The following is a 25,123-nucleotide window of genomic DNA, read 5'->3' on the forward strand; positions in this document are numbered from 1 at the left end:
TTTGCTTATTTACAATTTATTTACATTTATATGATAACAAAAATTTAAATGGAATTAATAATAGCTCAAATGCCAAGATATTTAAGTAATATAAAAGATCTATTTCTCTCTCGTTTTATGAAAAAATAAAAACAAATATTAAAAAATTAAAAATTAAATAAGCTTGCACGGAGAAAATTTTTCGTCATATTTTACAGTAAAATTTGTTATACATTTTACCATGTTTGATAATAAACCAATGATAATGATAAGCTTGGGTCAATTTGGTAACCTATCAAATATTATCGGTAACAACAGGGATTTAAAAAAATATATATTGATATAAGTATATAGGATAAAAACATTTTATAAATTACATAGAATAGAACAATAGAATAGAAATAATTATTTCAAAAAATTGTTAATGCAAAATATTTAAAACTAACCGCGAATCATCGAATATATCCAATCAATTACTATACTGTATAAAATTATCATGAGCGACTAACAACAATAAGACAAGATTGTCTGTGACAGAAATAAGTACATATTATATTGTTTTTTTCATATAAAATATTTTATGTTTATCACTATATATGGCGTATATTAATTTTATTTAAAACAATAAAGAATCACAAATTGCATAACATATTTTAAAATTATTTAAATTTTACTATATATTTTAGCAAAATTTAACAAAACAAATTTTATATTTTATTGTTGGAAATATTAATAAATCAGAAACTTATATAAAATTATTTGAAATGTTATAGGCATTATCCCATGATTGTATGAACCTACATATGATTTTTAGAATAAATTCTAAAAAAAATGTTCTGTTTATTTGCATACATGTATATGTACAATAGTATACATAATTACTTTAATATAGGTGCTTCTTGAACATTATGCAAATTCTGTCATTTTATATTGTTCACTTTACTGAATAATCTAATTTTCTCTATAAGTTTCGGATAAAGACGGTACAATTATTTCAATGCATTTTCATTCGTAAGATGAATCGTAATCCCGAATGACATTGTTGCTAATGGCACGGCGACAAAAGATACTTGGCAGCCAAGGTCTCGAAGCAATGAAAATTAATGTTGCATTCACCAGGATGACTAGTATCAACTATTACGAGGTCGTACGCGACTACTTTACGATCGTGAGATCATTGGTAGTCGGCCGGCCGATAAACATACAAATATCGGTAGACACCTATGACACAATATTTTCTAATTAATATAAATGTCCGTCATCGAAAATTCAAAGAAAAGAACACTTGGGATTTACAAGAATTGCTAATTATCTGTAACTTTAAATTCTAGTTTAATTAAATTAATTCATCTTAGTACAAGTAGAGACTGCGAGACGATTTTCATACGTAACTTAACATTCATTTGCAAGTCATATCCTTGCGATATTAGAAAGTCAATTAATTTTCAATTAATTAACATTTCACATATAACGTTTATTTGCAATTTATATCTTGTGTCAATTAATAATATTTTATATGTAACTTAACATTTATTTATATTCTCGCTAATTTTGGAAAATCAATTGATTTCAATTTAAATCGAGAAAGTAAAAAAAATTGTTTAATGTGCAAAAAGTGATAAAAAAAACATTTGCTAAAAATTTTAATAAAATTTAAAAATTGTTTTAGCATAATACAATTTTCTTTGATAGCAAACGAACAAAACGTTTACCATCGATAGTAAAAGAACACAACATTTGAAAAACGTAAAAAAGGACAGACTGAGATATTCGCATCATACTGAATACAAATCGCGTAAACTTCGACATTGGCACCATAGTTCAAATTCGATTTTCGCGATCGTCGATTTCAAGAGGCACGTATCGGACCAAAAATTCTCGAAAGACGAACGCAGGGCGAATGCTCCAAGCTATCTGGAATATAAAGTATGTTGGTCTATACTCGCGATCGACCTTTCCGTATAAAGTACGCAGATATTTTTAAAACCGGTTTAAGTCTGTACCACTCCGGAATTCGCTCGGCGTTGTTAAGCTACCAGAAAGCTAATGAACATTTATAACAGTGTAGATTCGACGCTATGAATAATGAGAATTGATTGACAGCTCGACCGATCATAATAGCCGATTACCTTGCAGAATTAAAAATAAACACTGTAAAAATATTTTACATAAATACGTCTTAAAAAGTTACATAACATGAATAGTGTTTAAGCTATAATGCCTGTCTTTGAGTTCACGCGATTTGTATTCAGTAGAATGCAAATATCTCAATCTGTCTTTTTCTACGATTTTCAATGTACAAAACATTTTGTTCTTTTATTGTAAAACGTTTTTTTACGGCAAACGTTTGCAACAAACGTTTTAATATCAATGAAATGTAATATTGCATGTAATATATAAAATTAAATGTCTACAAATAAGTGGTTGTGAGAGAGAGAGAGAGAGAGAGAGAGAGAGAGAGAAAGAGAGATATAAATATATAGACATGAGAATAAATTATTATATGAACGTTAAAAATCTGTACACTTCTAAAAGAGAGTTTATTATTAAATAATCCGTCACAGAATGCATATATCTGCGAAAAGTTTTTTTCTTTTTATACGCGTTGATAGAATGCAATTAAAAGGAAAAACATAATTAGAAGAACTCAAAGTAAAAATTGATCGGTCAAGTACTTGACTGCGCGTAGATGCGTCTTAATTAAAGAGGAAGAAAGGTCTTAAAATAGTTTGTGGGGTTTCTCCGATTGCGATATTCGCATTCGATCAGGGTAAACGAACCATAAAGTGTCATTGAAACTTGTATAGCCGAGTATAATCGTAAATGATGAGTCTGTAGACGCATACCTATAGGAACGTATGACCCGCGGATCGTTTTGTAACGTGTATAAAGCTCGTTGGTTCTAATTACTTTATCTTCGCGCACATTTACGCGAACGTAAATTCTGACTAAATAACCGGAACTCATGTTATCATAAGCAATGAATGATAACTACAGTTCTACAGAAGTTTCATATGTCATTATCGGATTTTATTTTATTATCGGAGTTTTAATTTTTTAATCATTATTAAACAGATTTGTTCATCATGTGTAACTGCGATTTTGATATAATACCTACTTAAAATGTATAATAAATACGTACACATCATATCGTTGTGAAAAATCGAAACCTCTGAATTTCTAATTATATAATAATAAACATAATATATATATTATTATTTGAATAGCTGGGAAAATATCCAAATTAAAAATTTAATAAGAAGTTCAATATTATTATGGGGGTATTATATCTCTACGTTTGCAAAATAAAATATTTATGAAAATTGAAATGTTTCATATTTTGAATCACAAAACAAATATATATGATATAATATCATTATCCTAATTCCATATATGTGTATATATATATATATACATGTGTATTCTATACATACATATGCAATTTATATTTAATTGAAAATTAAATTAATTAAAAATAAAATTGCTAAATAATATTTAAAAAATCAATAAGTAATACAAATTTATGTTTAAAAGAATTAAGTTAATTAGAAATGAAAGATCAATATGAAAAATGGTTACAGTATATATATCATGACGTATATTTGACTCTCCCTAGCGTGCACTTGCACAATAATGTAGGTTGGTCAAGGTGAATGTGGTTGCTTATTGATTAAATTTAAATTAGCTCGAATTGATATTCTTGGAATTCTTAAGAATCTCGTTCCAAAGAAGCGATCAATACATCACGAAAATAATTGACGGAAAGTTTTCTGATTGGTTTATTGGGACAATCGATACGTCACTATATTGTGTCCGAGTAAGCTGCGGTTGATGGTGGGAAGCAATTAATAAACCAGTCAATTAATAGAGAATTCCTGTCACATACTGCAACTTCATCCCTATAAAATTTCCATTTTGTACTCGTGCTTGCGTTAATGAGGCAATTGCATGATACTTCATAGAAATTTTAACAACAATCCTGATCAAAGCATTCAGAAACATAATGTTGTTAGTGTTGTGTATAAAGTCAGAAACGACCGCCTGTCATTAAATTCCTTCAAATAAGATTGCTTCTGTTTCCTTTGCTTTCCTGTTATCGAATATGTAAATGAATAGTATCGGAAAATGGTTTGATATTAGTTGATTTACGATAAAAATATAAATTTTTTAAGCATATCATTAAAAAGATTAATTCGTTCTTTATGATGATTAATAAATCTTGAAAATTATAAAAATGATTGGAAAAATAATCTTTCTGTGACATAACGTATTGACATGTGGAATAGATTATTTAAAGAAAAAAAGTATAAATGAATAAAATCATATTAAAAATAATAAATCTAAAAGTAAAAAATCTATATTCTTTCTTTATATATACGTGAATTCTTTTTATATCTAGTGTGAATGTAAAATATTACAACTAAAATAGTCTATACCGTGAGAATACTTTGTTCTATTTTGAACTGCAGGAAATACAGTCATGAAGCTATATTATCTATTATATAATCAATTTAAGAGATCTTTCTATTTAAAAAAAATATAAATAAATTATTTATTTCTCTTTCCGATTTCTAAAATAACATTCGAGAATATTTAAAATTCAAGGAAACAAAATTAAAGGAATTATTGTAATACAGGAATTAAACAATTAAGAATAGGGCTTTCCTATCGTGACAAGTCGAATATAGCAGAAAGAATTTATTCTTGTCAATTGGGAATTGAAACATTAGATCTGTAACAGACTAACTTTAACTAACCATAATTGCATAAATCTTACTCTAAATAAAACTTACGAGAGAAAATTTATTAAAATTTAATGAGGTTTTTGTTCTCAAAATGATTTCTCATGTTTATATAACGCATATTTTAAAAACAAATCAATGTATAACTTTATTTTTTTAAATAAAAGAAAATATTTTTCTTGGAATATTAACTAATAAATATTAAAAACCTTGATAGTTAATCATTTTTAAGCAAAAAATGTTTATTAAAATTGAACCGTTTTATTTTAAAATAACATCATTTTTATATTTTTAATATCTTTTAAATTAAATTTATTTCCCAGTAATATTCCACAAAATAAAAGTACATCAATTTTTTATATTTTAGATTTATAGAGAAACAGCACATTATATCAGCAAACCGCGTGTTCTTCCAAACATGTTACACATGCAGAGATCAATGTTTACAAGAATAAAATTAAATATTCAATATTCAAAAATAGTATATATAGATACAACATGAATAAAAACATAATATGTAAATCCTTGAAAAAACCAATTTTCGTTTTTCTTCATAAAACATTCCTGAATATTATCAATTCTTCACGCCACTAAAGTAAAACATATTTCATGACAATCTGATACTATAAGTTGATGGATATGTCATATATGTTAAGTGCGCATTTTCTATATAATTCAAGATTTTAATCAAATAAGTTAATATCGCACAAATGATCGTTGTCTTTTATTTATTTATGTATGTGTCTTGTACATGTTGCGGAATTAGTCAATTCGAATAAATCACCGTATTTTATAATGCGAAACAAATCTATACGATATAGATAGATAAAAAATGTAACGTACATCCACGATTCGCGATCGCTATCGGAAATACTTCCTGGATACGTTGATATTAACGAGTCTTTCCTTCGATTTCCGTTTCTGTCTCTATATCTCTTACCTCCCTAACGCGGGCGATTAATATAGTAACAGATTTCAATTTGTAATATAATAGTAAAAGCAGTCCCTACGTGACAAATTTAAGAGATATTATTTTGAGCTTTCATGTACCTTTTATAATCAAATCTTGAGAAATTATTAAATGCGTATTATAAACGTACATTTTATATATAAAGTTTCACGTAAAAAATACTGGGGACTTTTAAATCAATTTTTATTTAAGTGCATCGTTCAAATATCAATAGTTCGAACGTTCAGATTAAAAAGCCAAATATATCTTTTAGCGAATAATCCAATACGCTGCAACGATTGAATGACAAACCTTTAGCTGCGACGACTTCAAGTAGCGCACTTGTACGTCAAACAGCAGAGAAATGGACGGCGAGTTTTTCAACGAATGTTTCGGAATTCAATTACGAAGTATATTACTAGATTCGTCGTTGACCTTTCAGCGGATACAGCGACTATACGTTTCAATGAGTTTTATGAATGTACTAACGAGATCGTAAATGTACTTATTGGCTAATTTAGTTGATTCACAACCATACACCTGTAAGCCATTAGAATGTGCCGCTTTTCTCGTGCGACCCCCCTCCCCCCCCCTCTTGCCCCACACATCCGCCCCTGACAATTTCACATACTTTATTTCCACGAAATCGCAACGGGAGGAGCGTACGCGTCGTGAGAATTTCTACCGTGCGTTGCATACAACAAATGCACATAAATGTAAGACACATCTCAGAATTATTACGCACTAACTATTCTATTCACACGTACCTATACATATATAATTAATTTTCAAAATAAATCTTGTTTTATGGAAAATTAGGAGTTACGATTTTTTTACGCTTAACCGTCTAACAGTAAATCTGATATCAAAATTATATATTGTTGAAATAAAGTTTGTTCTGCAAAATGAATTGATAAACGGAAATGTGTTATTGTAATATTTCCTGAATACGTTAATTTCTCATACAATTTTCTCAATTCTTTTTACGCGCAATTCTTTTTTTAACGCCTCATAACTGAAAAATGACTCGGAATTTCATTAAGCAAGAACTTCAACAATTGGTCAGAGAATTCATACGTAAGAGGAATGACACGGAGTGCTGGGACGTCCTGTACATCGAAGAATTCTATGCACTTGCATCGCGCATTCTACACACGCACGTCACCGGTATTCTAATGGCAACCGGCGTTTCTCAAGCGTCTGTTGTGTCGTCGTCCCGTTCGCTTCTGTTGGTCGTCGTCGTCGTCGTTTGCTGCCAGTTTCCATCCTCTCTTTCTCTCACGCGCGCGCAATCATACAGCAAAGAACTCCGTTCTGCGGAGTAATTATTACATTGGCAGATGGCTAATAACTGTTTGTCAAATGAATACTTTTTCTCCCAACCATGCACGTTCTATTCGCAATTCAAGGTTTTGTACGCGTTGGGCAAATTGCTCATACAGTGCTTTTGTGCGAAAAATGATTGGTTTTGACTGACGTTTAATACTTTGCGCGCGAAAATCGAAGGTGTATCGAATCACCGTTCTATTTCGATTATATGGACTGAATCCGATTGAATGAGACTGGGTAATTTTCACAATCAGTTGAAATATTACTGTATCATGGGACAAAAACCAGTTTCTCTCCGTATACGATAAAAAAAAAAAATGCAGAGCAATTTGTGCACGAAACCGAGAAGTTTCACGTATGAATACGACGTTACAACGTGCCGAGCGAAACAAATTAGCGAAAACCATGCGGTAGATAACGACATTGGTGAATCGCCGCCACCGTTTCTCTATTGTGACACGTAGACGTGACTTATAGCTTCTGCCGATACCTCCGCCGATCGCTGTCGACCGAGTTGCCGTACTTGCGTAATGGCAGACTTATATGTATGTTGGTCAAGGCAATTGGGTTAAAGCGCTCGTGATCAACGTAAATATCTTAACACTTTCACGTTTACATGGACTCTCATTGCATGTAAATGCTTTCAGAAAATACTTAAAGTTGACTCGAGAGACTAGTTATATATACACATAATATTCGTAAAAAATTTGTATACTAATTCGGTAAAATCGAGATTATACCTAATAATACAATAATTTAGTTGTTAATAAAGTTATTCGACAAGATGAGCAATTGTCATTTTCTGTTTATTATTTTTAATTCGAGATCAAAACATTGAAAGTAAATTGTTGGCGTAAAAGCATATATGTAATATGTTCTGTGTCATGGGACATCGATGATTCACGCTGGATGCCTGATAATTCGATTATAGAAAAATGTAATTAAAACAATTTTGGATATCATATGATATCTAAAATTGGCCTCCTTTTTTTGTAATTTTTATAATTTCTAACCATTGTAAAAAATAATGTACATATTATTTAATAATTATAACAAACACACGAAACAAAGATAGATAATACCGTGGACCACCAGTAATTCACGCGGCGTAATAGTCAAGTCACTTAAAATTCTACGGCATGAAACGTGCCAACAATGTTTAAATGGAGATTGAAGCAAATAGATTATAAAGAATATTTCATTACTAAAACAATTATCGTTCTACTCAACTCGCTTTTTATTATTCATGGAAAATGCTTCTGGGATACCAGTTACATGTGAAAAAATTACCTGTTGGTGAAAGGAAGGACGCATATGCAAACGGGATCGTATCTTTCTCTTTCTATGTGTCGTTCAGGAAAAAAGTCTACAATATCGCTGATTCAACAATGGCAATTCGACGACACTTGTGCTCCGCCGAGATGGAGCAGTTTTTTTCAGAACCCATCCCGTGTTGTCGATCAATCGAAATCGATAGGAGGGCGTTGGAAGTGGGACTCGAACGAAATTACGACGCTATCGAGAACACATTTAACGACGCTGATCGAAACTGTAGTGTAAAAGGCGCTAAAGCCGGCCCGCATCGGTTTGCAGTGGCTACCGCGTACAACGCGCACGTCGCTTCCACTCGGCGAGAAGTGCATTTGCAGAGAAAAAGGAGCAGCCATTTTCAGTGGCCGCGGCCTTTGTACAAAGTGCTACTCGTTTCCTGCCGTCGTTTCTACTCAACCGCTCTCACTCGAGGGCAGAAAAAGGAGGTGGCGAATTCACCGCGTTGCGGAAAAACCTCGGTGGAATGTATCAACCACTTTTCCATGATAAACACCTCGAATCGGAATTATTATTTATGCGAGATGTTCACACGATTTACGACAACTTTTCCTTCTAAAGTGGATCGATATTTTTTTTCCTGTCGCGAGCAATATAAGCGCATGGCTCAAAGCAATGTTTATAGATAAATTTGATTACAAATAAATACGAGAAGCATTTTCACAATTTTAAGTTATAATTCAATAATTATTCAAAAAATTTAAAGAACACAACGTTTTGTAAGTCATATTACTTTTTAAATAGAGTTTCTAGTTTCCAATTATACTGGCGCTATCTTTGGCGCAGCTCTTATTATATGTATATTCCTTGAGAAAAAATTTTTTGGCTGCAGGCTAACCCATTCTCGAATACTTGTGATGACTTCTTTATTAGAGGTAAACTTTTTTCGACTTTCTTTGAAGATTTTACTTCATTTACATACACTAATATTGTCGGATATTAGTATATAAATGAAATAAACCTTCAAAGAGGTTTGTAAAGGTCTACCTCTAATAAAGAGATTATCACAAGAGTACGAGAGAGTGAATTTAGCCTGCAGCCAAAACATTTTTTTTCTCGAAGAAGATAAAAGCTGTCAGATAACGCCAGTATATTAAAAACCAGAGAGACTATGTTGAAAAATAATATCAATTACACTGCTGTTTCTTTTTTTGTATAATTATTAAATCATAATTAAAATGTAAACTCTCTCATATGTTCATTCATAGAAACTGTCGAATAAATATTCTCAACGAATTTTTTCATGCACGCGTTAATGGTTTTATCAGATCGTTCATCTGTTCTTATTAGATTTTAGTAAAATCTCGAAATTAATATTAAATAAAAATGTATAAATATAAAGAGGGCAACGAGCCAAGTAAATTAACGAACAATCTAATTTAAACAATCATATAAACGTATCAAATACAAACGTTTCGACTCCAATCGGGTCATTTTCAATGTTACATAAAATATCAAGTACTAAAATATATATTGTATACATTCTTCATTAAGTCAAAATATTCTCAGAGAGAAATTCTTAGAGCCTTATAATTACTTTTATTAAATAAAAATGTTTCAAAAAATACGATGTTCAAATTCAATTGTCGTGACACGAGTAGTTCATGCATACACGATCGTTCTTATCTTCCACGAGAGATTTTCATTCAAGTTTTCGGTTGTTGAAAGGAACGAATACATTTTTAAGCAAAGTAGAAAGTGATTTACCTATTTTCAGTATCTGCCAAGTGGCACACGGCGATTTATTGTCTCCGCTTTTCAATATGAACGGCGCGGGCATAGTGAAGTGCATTACGCTAGCATCGTAGCTGAAGCAACGCATGAGGGAGCAAAGGTTTACCATTTTATCGTCGTTCCATAGGATACAGCGCTCCAATGACACGTGAGAAATCTTGGCGCAGTGCTCCACGGCATCATTACGGCTCATATAAAAAAAAGAAAAAAAAAAGTGGAAAACGAGCAAGCTGTATATCCGCTCGGAAAATATGAACTCGAGACTCGTGATAAATATAGATCGTGGTAAACGTGATAAATTGCAAGACGTGTATATTGTCGTAGAACTGAAATTTCCACTAAGGATCGACGTAATATAATGGCTATATTATCGCTGTATTATCAAGTACAAGATTATCCCATTTTTTAATTAAGCTTTAACAGGAGGCACTTTCGTTCTCTTTCCACCTCAGTAATCGGGATGATATTATTCAATTTTTCTCACTATTTAAAAGGCATTACAGGATATATGTATCTTTTCTTAATAAAAGATGAAACGCGTCTCTTCGTAAAATTAAGTCAGAAAAAGAATAAGAAAAAAGTTTGTAAAAAGTTTTATATTCTGCATATAATACCGAATGTAATATTGCAACAATTACATCAGTACAGTGGAACATTTCTGTAAAATAACATCATAGAATATGAACAAAAATGCTTTTGTATCGATAACGTATCTGTCGCAAATGTTATCGTTTGTAATATAATGTATTTTGAGCGGCTGAGACACTGGGACAAAGTTCTCAGATACGATTCGGTGCGGGAGGTTGCGAATGTCATGGACGATACGTCGTCGACGCGTGACGAAGTTTCGTCCCAAGCGCGCATTACTCGATTCTTATCGCTTCCCTGACACAAGTGCGGAGCCATTGACCCGCCATGTCTACGAGCTGCGTGCCTACACGTATGCGCGCACGCACAAAAGACAGACAAGTATTCGCACAAGATACGCGCCAGTGTCTCAGCCAAGACGAAAGATAGAGCGTAGTCGTGGGCATATTGGATATCTGGTCGGAATAACGACGGACGTCGACAGACCTTTCAAGTAAGGGACAACGGCGGAACAACGCAATAACTGTCAACTGGCAAAGGAGGACACCAACGACCATGACGTTGACTTTTATGTGTCTAACATATATTGAATGACGTCGCTGTATCGTATAAAACAAACATTATTTGCGAGGGTTTTAGAACCAGATCCTGTGAGAGCGAGCCAAGGGCTCTTTGATACCCGGTTCCACCAATGCAATGTAAGTTTAACTGTGATCTCCCTCAGTTCAATTTATTCTTTCCTTCTTCTAATTTTCAGGATTATAGATAAACAGCAAGCTAAACCAAGATTAATCTACATTAGAGGTGTAAATGTACTATTATCTACTATTATTTCAAGTCAGGGAATGTTTTAATTTGATCTCGACGTTTTAGAATTTTCGCGTTCGTTTGCTTCATGTAAAAAGGATTACATTATTAAAAGATTTTGAAACTAGAGTAATATTATTACGAAATTATTAAAAAATAAGCATCTAGTATAATGTAACAAATCCAATTGCAATTGATTTATCCGTATGCGATTTAAAGTAAGTAAAGATTTCGGGCTTCAAATCTTTGAAGTATTTAAAGGTATTTAAAAATATCTAAAAATATTGTTTTTTAATAAAAACAAATCATATTAATTTCCCTTAAAAACACAATTCTTTACAAAAGGCAATTTTTAGGAAAAATCTCGAGTGAAATCGTAGTTTTATTTTCACATTATAATTTCAAGTGGTACGTCTTATCATTAAACCATCTCCATACATACAGGCCGGGCATGTAGTTATTTGGCGTTAAAAATAAGTAATACCTAAGACTTAAGAAAAGTCTGTATCTTATTTATGACGTGATATTATTCCCGAGGGATACTTAAAGGGATGCATGGGTCTTCGTGTACGAACTTTCCATGGGAATAGAGGAGGCGCCATGGCCATGGAGACTCGTAAAAAGCCGCGAGCGCGGTCTTATGAGTTTTAAATCGTGAGTTATAACGCAGAGCGAGGAGCTGTTTAGCTCTCTGGAAAGGATCCAAAACCGCATTACCTCAAAACAGTGCTACATCGTCTGTTCTCTGGCCGAGGTAGTGTAGGCGATTTTATATAATTAGGTAAACAAAGATAGCGTAAAAATGGTACGAAGCATATTATGTCTTTTTAAATGGTATGATGGTTTAACTTGACTTTTTATTTTCCTAAATGAAAAAGAGAGAAAGTTAATTTAGTTTACTCGCAATATATACATTATTTATAATTACTTTGCGAACAACTTCCAGATGCTTTGGCTTTGTAAATTATGGTCTGAACTAATTACGTTAACAAGTTTGTTTTATAAAAAGACTTTGGATCTCATTCAAAAGCGCAAATGCTTATTTATACATATGGAGTGTACTAATTAATATAACAACAGAAAATGTGTTATATACAAAAATTTTAGTCTCATTATTAAATTTGGTTGGGTATGTTAAGTTAGCACCCCAACTATAGTACTCAGGAGTTCTGATTAGAGTTCCCACTTCCTTTTGACGAGACGAAGAGTTCCCTATAGTTAATAACAAGAGTTCCGCTCAATAAACATTTTTTTTACATTTTTAAAAAATGGGGTGCTAACTTTTTATCGAATTTCGAGGTGGAATAGTTCTGAGCGGCTTAATAGCTTCAATTTGCGATTGCCTAGAGTTCCTGATATGTAAAAAAAATTTTCGAATATTAGAAAAAGAATTAAAAATTTTTGAAAAATTAATTTTTAGATACAATAGTTCTGATAATAATTTCTGCTTCTTTTTGACGATACGAAGAGTTCTCTATGATTTTTAATGACATATGCGCTTAATAATCATTTTTTAATAATTTTTTAAAAATGGGGTGCTAACTTTTTAACAAAATTCAAGGTCGCATAGTTCTGATCAGCTTAACAGAACTATTTTGTGAATAATTAGAGTTCTTGATACATAAAAAACATTTTGGAAATATAATAAAGTTTAAAAAAAATAGTGAAAATCTTTGAAAATTTTTTTGAGAGTACCGAGTAGTTCTGAGTTGCGTTTCTTATAGTACTCGACGAGTTCTATCAAAAACTGTAAGGTGAAAAAGCGATTAGACCAACGGTTTGCAAGATACAGCGATATTTGTCAGAAGATCAACAATTTTTAAAGTGAGTAGGTATATCTCGGAAACCGTTGGTCCAATCGCTTTGAGCCCTGATACTTTTCGACAGAACTCGCCGAGAACTGTCCAGAACTCCGATCAGAACTACTCGGTACTCCCAAAAAATTTTTACTTAAATTTTTACTGAAATTTTTTTCTAAGTCCCACGTCGGATAATTTTTTGAGAGTACCGAGTAGTTCTGAATAGCGTTTCTTATAGTTCTCGACGAGTTCTATCGAAAACTGTCAGGTGAAAAAGCGATTGGACCAACGGTTTGTAAGATACAGCGACATTTGTTAAATTTGTAAGATCATATAATTTTTAAATAGGTAAGTATATCTCAGAAACCGTTGGTCCAATCGCTTTGAGCCCTGATACTTTTCGACAGAACTCGACGAGAACTGTCCAAAACTCCGAACAGAACTATTCGGTACTCCCAAAAAATTTTTGATCAAAAAATTTTTTCTAAGTCCCACGTCGGAAAATTTTTTGGCCGTACCGAGTAGTTCTGTTCGGAGTTCTGGACAGTTCTCGGCGAGTTCTGTCGAAAAGTATGAGGGCTCAAAGCGATTGGACCAACAGTTTCCGAGATATACTCACTTTAAAAATTGTTGATCTTCTGACAAATGTCGCTGTATCTTGCAAACCGTTGGTCCAATCGCTTTTCCACCTTACAGTTTTCGATAGAACTCGTCGAGTACTATAAGAAACGCAACTCAGAACTACTCGGTACTCTCAAAAAAATTTTCAAAGATTTCTACTATTTTTTTTAAACTTTATTATTCTTCAAAAATGTTTTTTATGTATCAAGAACTCTAGGTATTCACAAAATACTTCTGTTAAGCTGATCAGAACTATGCGACCTTGAATTTCGTTAAAAAGTTAGCACCCCATTTTTAAAAAATTATTAAAAAATGATTATTAAGCGCATATGTCATTAAAAATCATAGAGAACTCTTCGTATCGTCAAAAAGAAGCAGGAATTATCATCAGAACTATTGTATCTAAAAATTAATTTTTCAAAAATTTTTAACTTTTTTTTTATTATTCGAAAATTTTTTTACATATCAGGAACTCTAGGCAATCGCAAATTGAAGCTATTAAGCTGCTCAGAACTATTCCACCTCGAAATTCGATAAAAAGTTAGCACCCCATTTTTAAAAAATGTAAAAAGAATGTTTATTGAGCGGAACTCTTGTTATTAACTATAGGGAACTCTTCGTCTCGTCAAAAGGAAGTGGGAACTCTAATCAGAACTCCTGAGTACTATAGTTGGGGTGCTAACTTAACATACCCAATTTGATTATTTAGAAGTATATTACAAATCAAAGTCGCAATTAAATATGAACACGACGAAAACATTATTTACTGAGCTTTTCGAAAAACGTTTTTATTATATATATAAAAGTAATACGTATTTGGCGACACGAACATTTGTAAATTAAGCTGGCCGAGAAAAATAATCTTGTCTGCCTAATTACGCGAAATCGGCTACTGTGGTAGCGTTACCTGAGTTTGCGGTCTGTGGACGCTGCTGAATCAGAAAAAGTAATTGTGCTCAAATGGCACAACGAGAAGAGACCTCGTTTGCGCAACGACTTTTCGTACATACGTATTTTAGCGCGTACAACGTACCAATCTCGCTACATTACGTGACACTTATGAAAAAAAAAATCCAATCTGTGCAATTAAATAAAAATAATGTTAGTCGCACTGAGTGTGGAATTCACGTATAGTATAATTGCTGCGTCAGGTTTTCCATTGGATATTTCATCGTGTGCACGAAATAAAAATATTAAATTAGAAAATATATAACAACTATTTCTCAAACAATTTGAAATTTGGACTGGCCACTTATCTCTCGGATTTTTTGAAGAAAAGAGGGAACAGGATAAAATTTCGAAACGTATACACGTTTAGAAATCTCGCTGTTTGCCGAGAGAGCTAAAGTTAAACCTAGGATGAGCCAATGAAAGAAACTGTGGATGATTGTTGCCTCAGGCGAACGGAAACGGCGGCGGCGTTTAAGATTTGCCAAGGACGAAGTTGCACGCCGAGGGGCAGTGAAACAAAGATTACAAGTTACTCTTTTAGTTGGAGGTCCCTCGAGCCTGGTTCAACCTGGCCGACTCCCCTTAACTCGTAACTTTTGTTTCGCAGTATCACAAAGGTCTCACATGTAGTGACCACACCTGCGGGAGTGTGGAATCTGACATTAAGAAAAATACATTCTCTAAACATATCGTTTATTTCCTGCAAAACTGACACGACTCAAAAAATGTGATTTTCGAGTTATTACTTTTGATTAAATAAAAACGATTCTATCAATCATAAAAAATAAACTCAGCTTCGCATCAACGATGAATCTATCCGTAAAATAATACGTGTTAGTTTTGAAGTTTTTAAAAAAATGAGATCATATCTTCTACAAAAATATATCATTTTAAATTGTATTGTTTTTGTAATTAAAAAAAATCTTCTAAAAAAAGAAAACATTTAAAGTAAAGATAGTTTTGGTGATCGAAGTTTGAGAAGAAAAATTTTTTTTTTTAATTAGAGATATGTATAATTGAATTAATCAAAATACAAGCTCTTTCACGGTGATATTTTTTTCACAATTATTTCACTTTTGATGAATTATTCCGGATTTGTATGATAAAGTAACTAAAAGAGTGATCTTTTTGCCAATATTATTTGATTATTCAGCATTTGATTAGTTTTCTTCTTCTAGTTAAATTAAAAATAGTTTTCTCTCTTTCTAAAAAATTTTTTTTAACTGTATTACTTTTAAAGTAAGAGAACGGTATGTATATCAGTTACATTAATTAATTCAATTAAGTGTAATTTAAAGAAAAACAAAGAAATACGTTCAAATAAAGCTAACTTTAACGTTTATGTAAATAGCGCTGCAATGTATCTTCTCATGTAAAGTTGGGTATCAGATTTATACCTTCACAACGATTTAAATTTCCATCAATCGGAAAGTCATGTTTTCCAGCCAAGAAATACGATTATTCAAAACAAGGCTCGCGACCGCCGAGTGATTAATGTGAAACTTTCGCGCGAGGAAATTAAAAAAGAATAGCAGAGATTGCCGCGGAGGGTTAATAATACAATTAGCATTCTGGCAAAGCATCGACGCGCGAGATTTAATACTCATGCGGATAATTACGATGTTGTAGTGAAGACAGCGATAGATAGATTAGATTTCTCTATAGTGAGAAACAAAATTATCAGAGTAAGTATCGCTTTAAGAATGCATAGATGTACGTTCCGTCGCGCGATTCGCAATATTGTATATCCGCGAGTTGCATGATTCTTGCGGAATGTTTTTGTTACAATTACGCGGTATATAGCGTTACACCGTTACCGCAAGTTAATTGCTCAAACTCGCCAGAAGGCGCGTCGCGATTCTCATGATAGCTTGGACTAAAGCTCGGAATTTACTTGTATCCCGCAACAAAATAAACGAATAAAAAGAAATTGATGATATAGCTCATTCCAAAAATTCCTCATTCTTGAACTTACAATGTTTGATCGTTAAATTTGGAATTTTAATTTATATTTCCAATTTTAATTTATATTTGTATTTGGTTTACATTTCCAATATACTAGTTTATATTTTTAACAAAAAAAAACAAAGAACGTTCGGTAAAATAAATTTTGTTAGAAAAACTTGAATTATTTGATGATTCAAAAAAATCAAAATATAGAAAAAAAATAGGAAAGAATTAATTCTGCACTGAAAAAAAATTCCTAAATTAATGTAATATTTTCTTTCTGGTAAAATACAACAATAAGTAAACGTTGCTTCATTGTAAATAAATATTTATTAAAAAAGAAAATAATATTTAAATAACACATACGTTTACGTTTAGTAAATATTTATTTGCTATAAGAAATGTTTACTTATTTAGTTAGTACTATTTAAGAAAATATTGTCTTAGAATTAGATTTAGAAATTTTTTTCAGTATATTATTTTTTATCGATTATGTTATTTAATTTTTTATCTAAATCAGATATATTTTCGATAAATAAACTTTTAATCAATTATTTACGAACAATAAAAATGACTGTGCCTACACAAACTACTTTTTTGCAATGCAAAATTTAAAAAAGAATCAATTGGAAAAGAAATAATAAAGGATATGATATAGAAACGATTGTATCAGTATATAATTAATTCATTTATATTATTAATGGCACGAAAAAGTTATGGTATTTATGGTCAATTAAATACCACGCGAAAATGTTCACCACTTGTAACCACGCGGCCCTGAGTCTCTCGGGCATCCATCATAATATCCTTATTAACTCACGAAGAAATTTCTCGTCCGTGAGCAGTCGTAAAGACTTCCTCGACGCCGGCTGGTAAACCACGTAAACACTCAGCGTAAACGTGCGAGAGCTTAGCTGATCGAGAAAAAACATTCGAGCTCGTACGTGCAACTGCAGGGAATTTGCGAGATCAATAGGCGTACAGAGAGCAGTTTATTTCAGTACCGATCAATTTTCGTTACACAAAGGCAATTGATTCAAGTTAGCTCAGGACAATTAAAAATGTAAGTAGTTTATACATATTACACTGCAATTTATGTCCGTATGTCACTCCGGAGACACATTCTGGAAGATTTTTAATGGGTAAGCTCGAAACAGGAGCCGTAATGCCTGTTCATATAAATGGAGTATTAATTAAACGCACGTAATTATTCGCCGTTTATTACCCAGCAATTTTGCAAGAAACTAGCATGAAATAAATGCGCGATAAAACGTGTATTATAGAAGCTGCTTTAAATCACTACAACTTGCTAGTAAAATTACTGTAACTTTCTAATATTTTAATAATATATTATCGAGCAATGTGCCCGCCGCGCCGCTCAGAAGATATTTATTCAAAACGCGATACACGTCCAGGGTCAATATTTTGCGTTCTCAGCGAGCAGCGGGAAGAACGAGGATGACGAAAACGACACACGATAAGAGCATAATCGTCGGTGCACGGACGTCGTCGTGAAGATGAAAGCAACGCGCTTAATTGAGAGACACTTCCGGCCCCCGGGTGTATAATAGGATTTACACGCGCGATTCGCGATTACAGACGCGTGACGCTCGTTTCAAAGCCTGTGTACCCATCTTCGCGTTTCTGGCCATTTTCTTCGCGTTGCGGCTTCGCGAATCGATCAAGATTGCCACCCAGCAACGTGGCCTCTCTTATGCATGCCTCTTCTTGTCGTGCGTCGCGAAAAACGACGAACAAGTGGGTCGTTTTGCGTATAATCGCACAGCAAACATCCTTCGTGATACGCGTTTACGGGTCGAGTGGATTTTTACCAGCACGGACGTCTTTCTACGTTCCCTCTTATCATTACGGGCTGATCAACGTCGCGGCAATATGCCGGGATTCGCGAGCTGTATCACGTGAAAATACATATTACAACGTGAAACCATACTCCAAGTGCGTTACAACGTGCAAGGCGATGCATGTATAAAAACAAAAGTCTAGCGGCACGACTGATCTCAATAGTAACTACAGGGCGAAATATTTATGCATAATGCAAAATTTTCAGCTCTGACGTATTCGCGTGATACGTAACTTCGTACTTAATGTAGGTGGTAACCTACAATTACTCCATTTATGTCCATTTCTACCAATGTAAATTGACTTTAATCTTGATTTAACGTGCCTTTTATTTTCTCCCAGTTCTGAGAATTAGAAAAAGTAACGAGTGAATATTAAATCGAGATTAAAGTTAAGCTTTAAGTAGATAGGTGATTAAAGCATAATTATCTTAAAAATCTTGTTCTGAAAAAATATAAAATTATAAACGAAAGAAATAAAAGACATCCGAATTAATTTAATCGTACAATTAATTTGGTTAAATGAATAAATTTTTTCTCAATATACGTGTTGCTCTTGAAGATCATTATACGATATTTTAAATACTAGAATGTATTAGAGTACGCTTGTATATTATACATCTTTATTTATAAAGATTCTTCGAGGAAAACAATAAAATTGCGTTCCCACTAATAAAACTTTAATCTCAGTTCTGTTTACTCTTTCTTAATTCTTACAGTTGGATCAAAATCCAAGATTAAAGTTAAGCCTCACTGACTCAGACAGAAACACAAGTTTTAACGTAAGCGTGACGTGCATCTCTCTCTCTCTCTCTCAGCTGACGAGTCTCGCGACACTCAGAGAAGATCTCTCAGGCAATCTGAGACGAGGTTGCGATAGCAGACCGATACACGCGTACACCGTGTACCGTTAGCAGCGGCAAAAAATCTCGCGTCCGGAAGAAGAATCTCGACGCTCGCGAGCGCGCGACTCAAATTCCGCGCTACGCTCCGCACGTCGCTCCAACGAGGTTGAGGTTGTTGTGTCGAGAAGATAGACAGAGAGAGAGAGAGAGAGAGAGACACGTCCGGCGCGGCGGCGAGAGACATGCATGTACTAACCTTGATCGTCGGTCCAGTTTCGAACGCTCAACCCCGCACCGTAGGCCTCCACCTTGTGCTCCTTACTCGCGACCGGGCGTAGACTCGACGACGACGAAGACGAAGACGGCGACGACGATGATGACGATGACAACGTCACGTTGGAATTATCGAAGACTTGAACGATGACGATCACATGCGGAAGGAGAATCTTGCCCCTTTCTTATCGCCGCGTATACGAGGACAATCACGACAATCCGTTTCTCGTAAGCGCGAAAATACGGATCCTTCCTTAAATCGTTTCCTGACCGCCGCTCGCGGTGCCCGATCAGCGTGAACTCGTTCTCTTTCTCTCTCGCTTTTTTTTTCTCGTCTCTCTCTCTCTCTCTCTCTCTCGCTCTCTATTACCGTACAACACACGGAAAATGGCAGCCCTACTATACTCCGGCCGACCAATGCTTGCCAACTCGCGCACTGACACGCACTACTTGACAGGGCATCTGCGGAAATTACGTAGCGCAAGTGTCACCGCGCGGCCGCGACGCGCTCGGGGCTTCACTTCCGGCGGTCAGTGGGGTCACGAGAACGGTCATGCACTACCGTTGGCCGAGTCCACGTCAAATTCGGAGAAAGAAACGTTCGCCAATACGAATCGTTGTTTACGACGCGACACCGCGTACGTTCTGCGATTGGCCCCGCATCGCGTTGGCATCACTGTGCGTAATTAACCAACGGACGCCGCGCGACTATCGGCACCGCGGCGAGATGGCGATAAACGGCAAATTCAGGCGGGACGTCACGTCGATAAATCAGCTCGCTGCTGCACCCTGCTGCGCCGGGTTTTTGTTATTGCAGCGATTCTCTCGATCGACTTAGCGTGATTCTCCAAGGAATTCGATATTGAATAGATATTCGGAAAAGTTTCGGCATTCGGTATGTGTGATGAACGACTGATTGTATTTAGATACATATAAATTTTAACACTTGTGGTCGCGCTGATAAAGTATATCAGATGTAACGTCTGGTAATATAATTTGCAATGACGTGTGTATTTAAAAAAAACTTGTTATAATTAATGACTTTTTAAAATGAATTAATTATTTGATGCTTAAGTTTTTTTTTTCAAACGATAGTTATTTTATTATTTTAATTTTATATTTATCATATAATAATGTTTTAATCGATTTCTAGTAAAGTGGATAATATATCGACCGAATTTCTGCATTTTATAATTTTTTATTTTACTTACTTATTAAGTATTAGGCGTGTAAAGTAAAACAAATCGATAGTAATGAAGTCGACGGAATTAATAAATTTAATTTATTAAGAAATTGATTATGGAATCATATAGTAACAGAGATCATTGATCGCTGAGTAATACGCGTCACATCTAATAGATGCCACTTATCGTCGGTTTATTCCGTATAACATTCTATATTTTATACAATTACTTTTTTTTTTCTATTTTATGAAGCTATAATGAATATGTCCTCACTCACAAGTTTAAAATATGCATACATTTTTATGCTAAATAATCCTATTTGTAGAACAATAACTTATCGTAATTATGACGTCGATGACAGAGAGAAAAATTACACCAATATTTTATAATTTAATTTTCGTATTATTTTTAGAATTTTTAAAAAAAGAATTGTCTAATATATTTAAGGCAAACGTCAATACATTAATTGATTTACTACGTAATATTCATATAGCGATAAAAGTACAAGAATACGTAAAGAAAAGACAAATACAGAAGGTGTTTAGTACGCTGAATCAATATACATATTTTGTCACGCAGGATATAGGCGCGATGTGGAATTTGCTTTGCATTGCAAGCGACTCGGTATTGGTTACTCAGCTGACAAAATGGAGTATGCGGAGTGTGTTTGTCAATGCTGTTTAGGTATTGGAACGTAATCGAACCGGAGAACCTCGGGGGTCTTTCAGACATAACATCTCGCGCCACGAGCGTCCTTTGTTAAAGTCTTCTCCTTACATCTCGGTTTTCTCACTTTTCTTGCTTCCGTTACCCTACAAAAACTCGATGCCTTCGTGTTTCTGAAGTTTGTTGACTTTTGCAATGACCTGCTTTGGAAATGATAACTCAATAGAGAGAGAGAGAGAGAGAGAGAGAATTGCTCATTAATACTACAAGGTCTCAACCTCCTCATCCAAAGTATATATTTATTAGTTAAGAACGTAATTTTTCTCGGTGATAAGTAGAATTCGCAAAATCTATGAGAATTAAAAAAAGTTAAATAATATTAATTAATATCCTTATCCCTTCAATTTCCTAAAAATAGAACACGGAGCCTAAATTAAGAGGAGACTGACAAAAGCTTCCGCTCTTTTTATATTTTATTATTTTAATTTGCACCTCCTAGAAGCCTTGTTTACTTTTCTTTGTGATTATTCTTCTCTTTATACGTTGGACTTATATGATTCAATTTTTATTTTCGCCAGGATTAATATCGCTACTTCTTATGGATAATATCTTTCAAATTACAAATCCGACTACCATCCGAAACAGTCGAACGTTTGGAAACGGTCTCTCTTCTTTCTCGTCCATAATGAATCCGTTTATCGTTCCATCTGCATGAACGTGCGGCATTACGTGGCTGGAAGATACAGAGGCGAGTGACCGGAGAGGATAGAGGGGCGACAGGATGGGGACAGCAGGAGGGGTTCACTTCGTGTTGAACCTTCATAGGGACCTGCTGGTCGCGGCGATGGTCATTTGTGGGAGCTGAGCCGACTTCTTGGCGAGGGGAAGAGCGAGAGGGGACGAAATGTCTCTTGCGATCCCACGACGAGATACCGGACACGCTACAGCCCTTCTTAACCCCCCAAGTGATGTCCACTGTGACACGCCATCCCCGCCGAGATTGTCTTCGAGGGTGGTGCGCCACAAAAGAACGCACGCGGGTACACGAGGTACTTTTACCACGGCCGCGGAAAGAATTGCCTTGACACGCAAGAACCGGCTGTCCCTCACGAAGAGGAATATTGGCAAAGCGCTCGTAAATAACCTCGCGTTTAACATCGTTATTTATGGCATCGCGGACGCGATTTACAAAACAAACGGACTGACAAATTAACGTTAGGTCGGCCTGATTTGCGATTTTAATGCGAACTCTGTTATTAACTGATTTTATAATCCACAAAGTTATTAGAGTTACACCGTGATTTTCACTCAAAGAGAATAAGGGGAGGACTCGACCGGTGTCGAAACGTTTATTGTTTACATTTTTATATTCTTGCTTTGTCTTTATTTTTAAATTAAAATATACTAATTCAATACACAATATTGTATAAGTTCTGTTACGTTTGATACTTTCCTACGAAGCAAACAGTTGCATTTAAAATTGTCAGAATACTATACTTTGAGGATAGATTCTTTTCAGTAGAGTATTAAAAATATTCCTTTGTATGATGTGCTACTGAATGATTTTATATTAAAAAAAAATATCCAACTATTATATTTTCAAACCATTTCTATACAAATACCGCTCTTATAGTACGCTTATTTACTTAATCTCTCTTAAAAAAGAACATTTTTGCGCGGAGGTGACGCCTGAAGGAAACGAAATGCAAGCAGAATGCGGAGGTTATTTTCCACCCCTGATGGTTACGCGCTGACGCGCTATAACGTCTTGTCGAAGGTTCACGCAGGTGTGTGCGTTACGCGTGACTATACGCGCGACGGACACGCGACTTCTTCCTGTCTCACGTCGTGTGTGTCTACCTTACGCTTTCCTTCCGCCTTTTTGCCTGCCTACCCTCTTCCCCTCTCATCAAGTCTAGTTAATGTATTCGTTTTTCTTAGCGATATGGAGAAGCACGGTTTACCATAATTTCCGGTATAATAACTCCTTTATCTATGATGAAAATGATAATAATATGCGCGATAATAATAGTTTCTTTTTTTTTTAAATATACATATACACGAATATTTGACAAAAATTAAACAATAATACAGAAAGTACTTATAGTAATATTATGTTGAAATCTTCAGAAATGATTGATCTTTTCTAAAACTGTCTTAATGTAAACTTTTTATCGAACACAAAGCGATATTCATAGTCGAATCTTATATTTCACACACAGATCGTCTTAAGTACAGAAGTCTGAAAATGTTATGAACTAGATGACTGTATTAGCATCTTAAGACATTACTTCAGACGGTCTTAAAATAAGAATCGACTATGAGTATCGGTCATAGACATCTTTAAACGATAACAGCTGAATTGAAAAAACTAAATAAATGTAATATAAATGATAACTTAAGGAAATAAAAATGATAAAAGAAGTAGGTATTAAAAAATGTTGTTTGATTAAATTCGCATATGTGAATGTTTCGTTCAGACATATCGCCACGGCTACATAATCATATAAAGAGCAGGAAGACCATATACCGGTCACTCGTAAGCGGTATATGATAAGCGGTGCACATACTTGCCGTGAGTACCCGCGGTACTCACGCGGGTATCGTGTAGGGCATACTCTGATATCAACACCGTGAGACACGGCAACGCAGCTACTGGACATGCCACCGAGATCACCGGCTCGATATCGCTCGCTTGTATTTATGGCCGCCGAGATTTCGCATTATTAGAGCCATTTACCGTTTTCGCCCTATAATATCGCGGCGTATGCCCGCGCCGAGATTGCCGAGAGGCGCCTCGAATCGTGAATTGTGAATTTAAGGGTCGATAGAGGCCGAAGGTAATTTCGGAAGACTTAGAGCCTATCAGATATAAGTTACGTCTTAAGCTCAAGTACTTTCGACCACGACAGAGTGTAAAAGTACAGAGAAATTATTTTGCGGCCGGTGTGTTTAAGTGAATAACATCATCGTTTTAGCAAAAAGCGTTCGTAATGATACAGGGAAATTGGAATTTTCTAAACTTTGAGTGTATTGTCATTCCATACGTATGTGTTTGCTGGGATAACGATAATTATAACTCTATTAATATATTTTACTTAGTTTTTGAGTTCTTTTAAATGTAAATTGATTTTTTAATAATTAAATAAAATTAAACAAAATTAAACGATTACAGATAAAGAGATAAATAATTTGATAATGATTGTGTAATTATATATCATGCTCGTGTAGTAGATAAAATTAGAAGTAAAGATGTTGGGGGGCTGATGGTACACTATCATTACGTACAATTATATGTCGTGAATTATGAGTTCGGTAAGTTTATATAAGGCGTTGTTACACGTGCCACATAGAGGAGGCACATAAAGCTCATCAGCTTTTGTACGAAACGATGATACTTGTTCAAACACATTATCAAATAACGACCAACCACGGTACGTTCGGCCGTGACGATAAAATAAGAAATCAAATAAGGGTTAAAGGGTAGTATTCCTTTACGAGATAAATTGTACCATCACGTG

The 25,123-nt window shown here is 34.2% G+C and overlaps 1 protein-coding gene across 1 annotated transcript in view; it reads right to left on the reverse strand.

The window, feature by feature from the left end:
* The window catches only part of LOC108774957 (protein gustavus), a 250,272-nt gene extending 230,484 nt beyond the window's left edge, over nucleotides 1-19,788 (reverse strand). The window contains exon 1 of the mRNA XM_018541209.1: nucleotides 19,736-19,788. The gene's annotated coding sequence lies outside the window, so the exon portion shown is untranslated. The remainder of the gene's footprint in view (nucleotides 1-19,735) is intronic.
* Between the last annotated feature and the right edge of the window lie 5,335 nt (nucleotides 19,789-25,123).

This window comes from Cyphomyrmex costatus, unplaced genomic scaffold, assembly GCF_001594065.2.
Source record: "Cyphomyrmex costatus isolate MS0001 unplaced genomic scaffold, Ccosl1.0 scaffold28, whole genome shotgun sequence".
Lineage (NCBI taxonomy): Eukaryota > Metazoa > Arthropoda > Insecta > Hymenoptera > Formicidae > Cyphomyrmex > Cyphomyrmex costatus.